We start from the raw sequence: 8743 nt of genomic DNA, 5'->3' as shown, positions 1-8743 counted from the left end.
GGACCGAAATGAGATCCAGTCAAGGACTTCTTTCACTATGCCCTATAGGCGGGATGGGGCAATAGGAAGTTCCTTGGCTTTTAGTCAAAAGAATCTAGATTGACCTGGACTCCTTCATCCACTAGCTGTGGTACTTTGATCAAGCCACTCAATGTCCAAACTCTGTTACCTCAACTGTAAAATCCAGGGGCTCATATCAAACTCAAAGAGTTGTGGAGATAATGTATGTAGAAACTGTTCTGTGAACTTTAATGTGGTATTGAAATACAAGAAAGTATTTCCAAACAGAGAGCTGGAACAGATGGTTTTAGCTTTTCTTGATGTTCAGTGCCCAACCACAGGGCCAACTGGGCCACATCTTGTTTGAGTTTCTATATTAGCTTCCTAGGGCTGCTGTAACAAATTGCCACAAACTGGGTGGTTTAAGACAACAGAAATGTATTTTTTCCCAGTTCCAGGGGCTAGAAGTCCAAAATCAAGGTGTTGGCAAGACCATGCTCCCTCTAAAGACTAGGGAAGAGTCCTTTCTCACCTCTTTAACCTGCTGGTAGCCCCAGGTGTTCCTCAGCTTACAGCAACAGTAGTCCAATCTTTGCCTCCATCTTCACATGGCCACCTTCCCTCTGTGTCAGTGTGTCTTTGTCTTCAGATGGCATTCTCCTCCCACTGTTTCTGTTTTCTCTTCTTATTAGGACACCAGTCATAATTGATCGGGACCCACCTGATTGATTATGACTTCATCTTAACTTGATTACATCTTCAAAGACCCTATTTGGGTGCCAGGAACCAGGGATTAAGACTTCAACACAACTCTCTGAGGGACACAAAAAAGGAATTACTCAGCTCTGGACTGTCCTGTTGTCTTGTTAGACAGGAGAGGAATGACCAGTTTTGAGTTTGAGGAGATGTCATGGCCAAAAGGGATTAGAATCCAGGGATTAGAACCACGGGTAGATGGGATAGGATAAGATACATTGGATGTGAAGATTACAAATTAAGCTGGTGGTCCCAAGGAGGGTTGTCAATTTGGAAGATGGAAGGAAAAGAGGGATCAGAGAATAAGCCAGTACTGTAATAAGGGAAGGAAGAGCTAAACTGGTACAGCTGGGGGCAGTGGGGACAGCTGCCACATACAGTGGATACTGCCTGGGCATTCCATCGGCCAGGCAGAGAGTAGGTTACCCCAAAGGAAACAAAGAAAACTCAAGAAAGCATGTTTCAAGTTCTTTAGTTCATTAATTGAGCACAGGTGGAAGCCCGAAAGAAATTAGACTGTAAGTCACTCCGAATTGTATGCGTGTTTTACGGTGGCTCCGTCTGGCAGATGGCCATGTTCCTAGGTAGACAAGTTCAAGAATTTAAAAAAAATTTTTTTTTTCTTTTGTGGGTTTCCTTTTTGGTTTTGTTTTAATAAAACTTCAATTTAAACCCTTTTTGAATATACACTTAACTGTACTAAACAAAGATAGTGAGACATAATCCCCACTTAGTCAAATTTTTTTTCTTTCTTTGCTGGGGGAGGGGCTCTAAGAATTAACTAGGTACATTAAAAAAATATTCAAATGGAGCTTTATGGGATGTTTTCTGAAAGAAATTAATTCAAGGAATGCCGAATTTTATGTAGAAAGAAAAGAAACAGAATATTCTCTTTCCACAAGAAATCATAGTGGCTTTCAGGGATCAAAGCAGTAGGCAAATCATTATCCTAGTGCTGGTGAAATGAAATGTAGACTTTGAATCCATAAAGTGGAACTGACGGTGTTTTTTCATAGCATCAAGTGCTGCCACATGAATTTCACTGTATGTAATGTCACCTACATATGTCATATCAAACCACATTGGCACATATTTATTAACATCAACCTTGTACCCACCTCTGAGAGATACGTGTTAGTGTAGTTTATGTCTCTGTGCTATAAATATGTTTACTGACCTATCTCCCACACTAGACCAAAAGCCCCCCAAGAGCAGGGTCTGACTTTCATCTCCGTATCCCTGGGCCACTGTGTCATCAAAACCCAAAGAATGAATGCTCCTAACATACAAATATCTCACTTTCCCCTAAATCTATAAGAGGGAAACTCTCTGGGGAAGGTGACATCTGAACTGAGTTTGAAGGGAAAATAAAAGAACATTCCAAGCAGAGAAAATGGAATGAGCAAAAGCATCAGGTGAGAATTAGGAGATGGCAAGTCTAATGTCAAGACCAAAAAAAATAGGCTAGAGCCAAACAGCGGCCCCAAGCACATGATCCCATCATGTGGGACTTCCCTATCACTTAGGGCGCAAAATAGAAACAGAAGGCACCCTAGGTGCTTCATCGGGGAAGGATTTAACATAGGGGATTGAAAACTTACGGGATTCTTGGAGCTGCTAGATATGTGTGTTCTAGGCTAGGACTCCAGGAACATCTCCTTGGATCAGTCTAGAATGAGCCACCAGGAGAGTTACACGGACTCTGCCAGCATCACAAAGCTACTACCACTTCTGCAGCTCCACCATGCTGGCCTCCAAATGCTCGGGAAGCTGTGGCAACAGAAACACCTACCTGCCCATGACCTTGTCCAAGAAGGGCAGGAAGCCAGCACCTTCCGAATATTGCACAAAACCACTTGTTGGTAGAACCCAACTCAAATCTAGAGCCTTATCCACAAAGAATTCTAGGAAATGTAGTCTTAATGTAGTTTTCAGCTTTTTAACCTCTCCAACTAGAAGAAAGCTAGTGGTCTGAGGGATCCAAACCACAGTATTGAGAAAACCTATTACAGTATTAAAGTGCAGATGAAAAGAGTGACGGCTCGAGAAATTTTACCTGGTGGTCAAATGCAGGATGAATGAAACAGAATGTGAAAACAGAGAGACTAATACAAACAAATGAAAGGATTTATTTTGTAACGTGGACTAAATATTAATCGGAGATTTTATTTATGACAAAAAAATCTTTTGAAAAAAATATATCTTTCCTTCTTTGGAGTGTGTGTGTGTGTGTATGTGTGTGTGTGTGTGTAAGAAAACTGTTTTATGACTGATAAGGGCATTTGTCAGAAGGGAACAATGAAATACTGATAAGGAAAAAGCGTCCCTCAGTTCAGAAGGACTGCCTACAGTTGTCATCTTACACTGTGGCTTGCTGAAACTTGGAGCCATCCACAGGATTTCTTGAATTCATCCAGCATTTCAAATATCAGCTGCAGTTTTAGGTCAAGCATTGGCTTAAATTTCTATGGGGTTTCTTTAATATGGTGCCTCAGGTTTGGGTATTGGCGAACTGTCATTGTAATTGTGTGTCTAATTTGATGTGACTTTAGTATGTACCTTTCACTAAAACCTCTTGAACAGCTTTTAGAATCCCTGATTAGTTTAGGAAAAGAAAAAAGTTTCTCCCTTAATAGAATGAAATAAAAATGGCCTCATTAGTAGTGAGGCTTTCAAGATTTGTGACAGTGGGAGAAGCAAGTTTCTATCACTTCACAGCTACATCCTAACTGAGCTTCTGTCCCGTGCACCACTTAGGGTGGCGAGGACATGTGTCTTCAACCTGCACTGAATCCCAATGCTGCTCCTTACCAGCTATGTGGTCTTGAGCTAGTTATTTCACTGCTCCAAACCTCAGTTTCATCTTCTGTAAACTGGACATGACATTTATTTTATAAGATGGTTGAAAGGATTAATAAGACATATAATATCTGACATATAGTATTAGTTTTTTTAAAAAGATTTATTTATTTGAGAGAGGGAGAGGGAGTGGGGGGAGGGGCAGAGGGAGAGAATCTCCACCAGACTGCCCGCTGAGCATGGAGCCCTACACGGGGCTCGATCCCATGACCCGTGAAATCATGACCTGAGCTGAAACCAAGAGTCGGACGCTCAACCAACTGAGCCACCCAGGCGCCCCATAGTATTTGTCTTAATAAATGTTAGTGTTCACTTTCTCTCTCCTTTCCTACTGAACCATGTGCTTAAAAAGCATACTGGGCATCTCTTCGCTGCTAGTTCCTGTGTGTATACGTGGCACGTAGTAGGTTCTCAATAACTGTTTTTGGATATTAATTAATGTTAGCGTGGATGGATGGATTGTCCACAACAGCCACGCATCCTCGGAGCCACTGCTGGTTGATTGTCTGGGCTGTACCTGCATGTCCCTAATACTGGGCGGTGAGTGTAGAATGCAGGCTCCAGCCCATGCTAAGGGGTAAAGCAAGTCATTTTCACTCCTGACTAGAACCAACCGGGACCCTCCCTCTCACTGCCACGGGAGACTTGACTTGCATTTGAGGCTCCAGAAGTAATTGTCCTTTCCAACAGGCTTATTTCACAGTCGATTATGCTGTGGCAGCCCCAGACATCCCATTTTAAACATGTATAGCATGTCCTTGAAGAACCCAGTCGCTTCAACAAGAAGCAGTCACTCAAAATATTAAATATCACTCAATCTTCAAAGCAACTTATCATATCAGCCAGCCCCTCCTGAGGCAAGATCTGCTATTGTCAAAAAATAAAATAAAAATAAAAAATACTAGGCTTGGAGGTGCAATCAGTCAATTACAGAGCCATAGTATCCATAGTGCTGGACACCAACAAGGAGGTATCACCCGGTGTGAGGCTCAGACATAGCTGTTTGGCTACCAACATCCGAGTACTTTAAACCAAATAAATACAGGACTCTGATTCTGCACAACTTGTAAGGACTGAGATAGACAGACCCCATCGTCCCGGTGGGAGCCCCATGGCTCGCTCTCCCCTCTCCGTGCCTCCCAGGGGTTATTTATCTGGGCTGTCTAAGCCACCCCTGGTATCGTCAGTGATTGCAGGAAAAAAATGCCAAGTCCTTTCCACTGCTTCAACTCACTGTGGACAACAGAGCCTGGGTGGTTTGGATCAGTCCTGGGAAGTAGGCTGCTAGAGCAAGGCTTTTTTCCCCCTGAGAAGCGCAATTATACAAGCCTTTGATCTTACTTTTATTTTCCTTCTCTAAAGTGAATTTTATGCCTGTGGAAAGTGCCAGGCTGGCAGGCCAGGAAAATGGAGGATTGTACTTGCCAATGAGAAAGGTCAGAGAGAAGGAACAACCTTGCTCACAAAGGTCAATTTTGTCCTCCCTTGTCTAGGGGATTGAGGAGAAAGCAGGCCAAGAATCAGACTGTCTCTTGTCTCTGCAGCAGTCTAAGTTGAAGACTTAGCCAATTTCCTTGCTATACCCTCAGTTTTCCTTCCTGTTGAATGGGCAGAATAGTAAGTGCTCCTTTCCTTCCTCAGAGGGATACTTGAGTGTTTTCAGGTTTGAAGTGCTTTACTTACCAGAGCAACAAGCATGATAGCAACTCAGTCAAAGACAACTCTGTCAGCTTCTGGGTGATAAGGAATGTACACAAGTGAAATCATTCATCTCCATGTGCTTATCAATTTCCAACCATGCTTCCCAGACCATGCCCACCTCTGTGTGGAGTAGACAGAGTTGTAGAAATGGGATCCTGCCCTCAATCAAAGATGGTCTATGAATTTTCTTGATTTCTCTAAAAATGGAAACACGGATCTACCCAGGAAAATAAAACTAAGCCAATGTATAATTGAGAAGGAAAAAAGTTAAACCAAAACGGACTTAGCATAACTTTAACAACTGTAAAGTATTATGAAGGTTGCAATTGCACCAAATTGCTACCACCCAGAGGCTCAGAAAACCTAGGTAAAAGATTGGCATCATTAAACCAGAACGATGACCTGGAGAGGCTGAAATTTAGTCCTTTGAGGAGGGAGCACTGTTGGGCTGGAGCTGGTGTCTCTGAGGATATGTGAAGGGGTAGCTCCTGGGAAAGAAACAGGAAGTAGCAGGTGCCTTCTCCCCTCCTGTCTTGCTCACAGTCTCCCTCTAAGCTCCCTCCACCTGGCAGGACTTAACAGGCAGCAGTGGGCAAAGCAGAATGGTGGTTGCTAAACCCCAGTGCCAGCATCACAAAGAACAGAGAAGGGTCAGTGTGGAGTGTGGTGACAATTCCTTAAAAATTGGCACTGGATGGGGGCGCCTGGGTGGCTCAGTCGTTAAGCGTCTGCCTTCGGCTCAGTTCATGATCCCAGGGTCCTGGGATCGAGCCCCGCATCAGGCTCCCTGCTCCGCGGGAAGCCTGCTTCTCCCTCTCCCACTCCCCCTGCTTGTGTTCCCTCTCTCGCTGTCTCTCTGTCAAATAAATAAATAAAATCTTTAAAAAAAAAAAAAAAAAAAAAATTGGCACTGGAAGATAACAAAGAAGAAAAAGAGATGTGTACCATTTGGAGTTGGTGCTTTAAAGGCACAGAGTAAAGAACAAGACTCTGGAGAAGAACACTGGAATGAGAGGCAGCCAGTAAAAATAAGTAAATAAATAACCCCCCGGAATTCATAAGCAAAATTTGAAGAGGATGTAAACATACTACAGAATGTAAGATTAGGGTGAGGCAGTTGGGGCAGGGACAGGTGGTAGGGAGCCAGATAGATCTTCAAGGGTAAAACGTCAGGGGTATGGACTTTGATTTTAACACAATTGCCATAAATTATTCAATGTATGACATTGTGCAACTTGCTCAAAGTCCTTGAGTTTTATTGTCCACATCTGCAAAGTGGGGATAAGAATGCCATCGATGTTGAAAGTTTAATGTGAAGGGTGAATGAGATAATTCTGTGAAAGAGATTAGTGGAGTGATTCCCGTAGACTAGGTACTCATTGTTTATATATATATATATCTTCAAATCTATTTACACCTATTATTCTCATCAATGATGCTATGAAAGAAACTTACTTGTTCCCCAATATCAACTTTTTCTTTCAAACAGGAGAGTGGAATTTTAAGCTGAATACATGACCATACAGTCATGACTTCCTTTCTCAGCTATGTTTGTAACTATCACCAGTAGACTAAGTTTTGGCCAATGGGGTAATAAGCCAAGTGATGCGGGCAACTCCTAAGTGGTACCTTTGAATGGAAGAGGCCCCCCTCTCCTCTTCTCTTTCCCTCTTCCTGCTGGCTGGAATGTAGACATGGTGTGGAGTCATCTTAGACTTCATGGATGAGAGCAACACCCTAGGAATGGCAGAGAAACAAGATAAAAGGAGCCTGTTCACATGATAACATCACATAGTCACAGCAGCTCAGAATTTATGTAAGAGAAAAATAAACTTCCATTGTGTTGAAGTCACTGTATTTGCAGTGAACTAGAATCTGTCACTGTCTTCGTGGACCTTGCATTCTAAAAGGAAAGTGTAGCTGTTATAAAGGTATGTCAGACAGGATACTTTGGTTTCAAGAAAGAAAAACCAGAAACAGAGGCTTTGAAATAAAGGTTTGTGTGCCTCACATCAAAAGGAATCTGGATGGTTCCAGGATTCATTCGGTGGCTCAGCAATATCAGGGCTTTGTGTCAGTTTCTCTGTGATGCCCTTGGCCCTCTCCTCATGATCTAAAAGTGGCTGGTGGGGCCCCTGGGTGGCTCAGTCATTAAGCGTCTGCCTTCGGCTCAGGTCGTGATCCCAGGGTCCTGGGATCAAGCCCCGCATCGGGCTCCCTGCTCTGCAGGAATCCTGCTTCACCCTCTCCCACTCCCCCTGCTTGTGTTCCCTCTCTCGCTGTGTCTCTCTCTGTCAAATAAATAAATAAAATCTTTTAAAAAAATTAAAATAAAAAAATAAAATAAAAGTGGCTGCCATAGTATCAGCATCACAGTCTCACACAAATAATATGTAAAATAAGAAAAATGGAGAAAGATATGCTCCTTGTTTCTCTTCCTCTTACCTCAGGGTGAAAGTCTTTGACAAGTATCCTTATCACTTTTGGTCTCAGGTCCCATTGGTCAGTATTGGAACACATCAATGCCCTAGCAGCAAGGGAGGCCAAGCAAGCAAGGAACTGACATTTATTTTTATTTTCTGTAGGCTGTGGAAGGTGGGCTTTGCAAAAAAGGAAGGTGTAGGCTGACAGAGCTTTTAGGCATCAATCTTTGCAGGAACCCTCTCCCACTTTCTGTAATTTTCCTGTGGGCAAGTTAGTGGTGAAATTCTTCTTTAAATGTGCTTATTTATGTCCTGACTGCTTGTTGAGTTGTCCTCTTGCATTGCAGAGGAAGTAGGTTAGTGTTAATTACTTTTTTGAAAAAGTAGTTGTAACTACTATTTAATTCAATTCTACCACGCGTCAGGCTCTCTGTTGAGTGCTTGGTACACATTATATCATTTAATAAAGCATGCTTTCCGAAAACTGCTGGTCCTCTGCTTGTTACCTTCCAAAGCGCTGCATTTTAGTATGAATAAAAATAAAGCTGGGTGATAGAAGGCACCGTGAATCAATTTTCAATATGTTCAGGAATCAACATTACAGCAAGCAGACATCTTATTATCTTGGGCAAACTACATAAAGTGTTAGCTTAGCTTTCAGCTATGGCTTCAAATCGATTGTGATAATGGTGACAGAAAGCACAATGAAAAACTGAAACATATCTGGCATTTTCCTGTCAAATAAACTGACCACTCCCTGGGAAATGAGACATTGGTCAAGAATTTAGATCAGTTCACCAGGACCATTCTAGGACTTGATGAAAAGTCCCAAAGTTCTTCCAATTTGCTTAAATATTTGAAGAATATTGTGAATTCTGCCAGTTATTTGCAACTCATGAATTACAATATATTCTACTTTGGACTGTGGGCTTGCCTTTAAATCTGCTGACTTCAAGGGATTAATGTTTGGAGACTTTATTAAAACTGTCACCATCACACCCCAT

The sequence above is a fragment of the Halichoerus grypus genome, chromosome 3 (genome assembly GCF_964656455.1).
Source record: "Halichoerus grypus chromosome 3, mHalGry1.hap1.1, whole genome shotgun sequence".
NCBI classification, from domain to species: Eukaryota; Metazoa; Chordata; class Mammalia; order Carnivora; family Phocidae; genus Halichoerus; species Halichoerus grypus.
The sequence above is the reverse complement of the archived record's forward strand: the minus strand, read 5'-3'. Positions refer to the sequence as shown.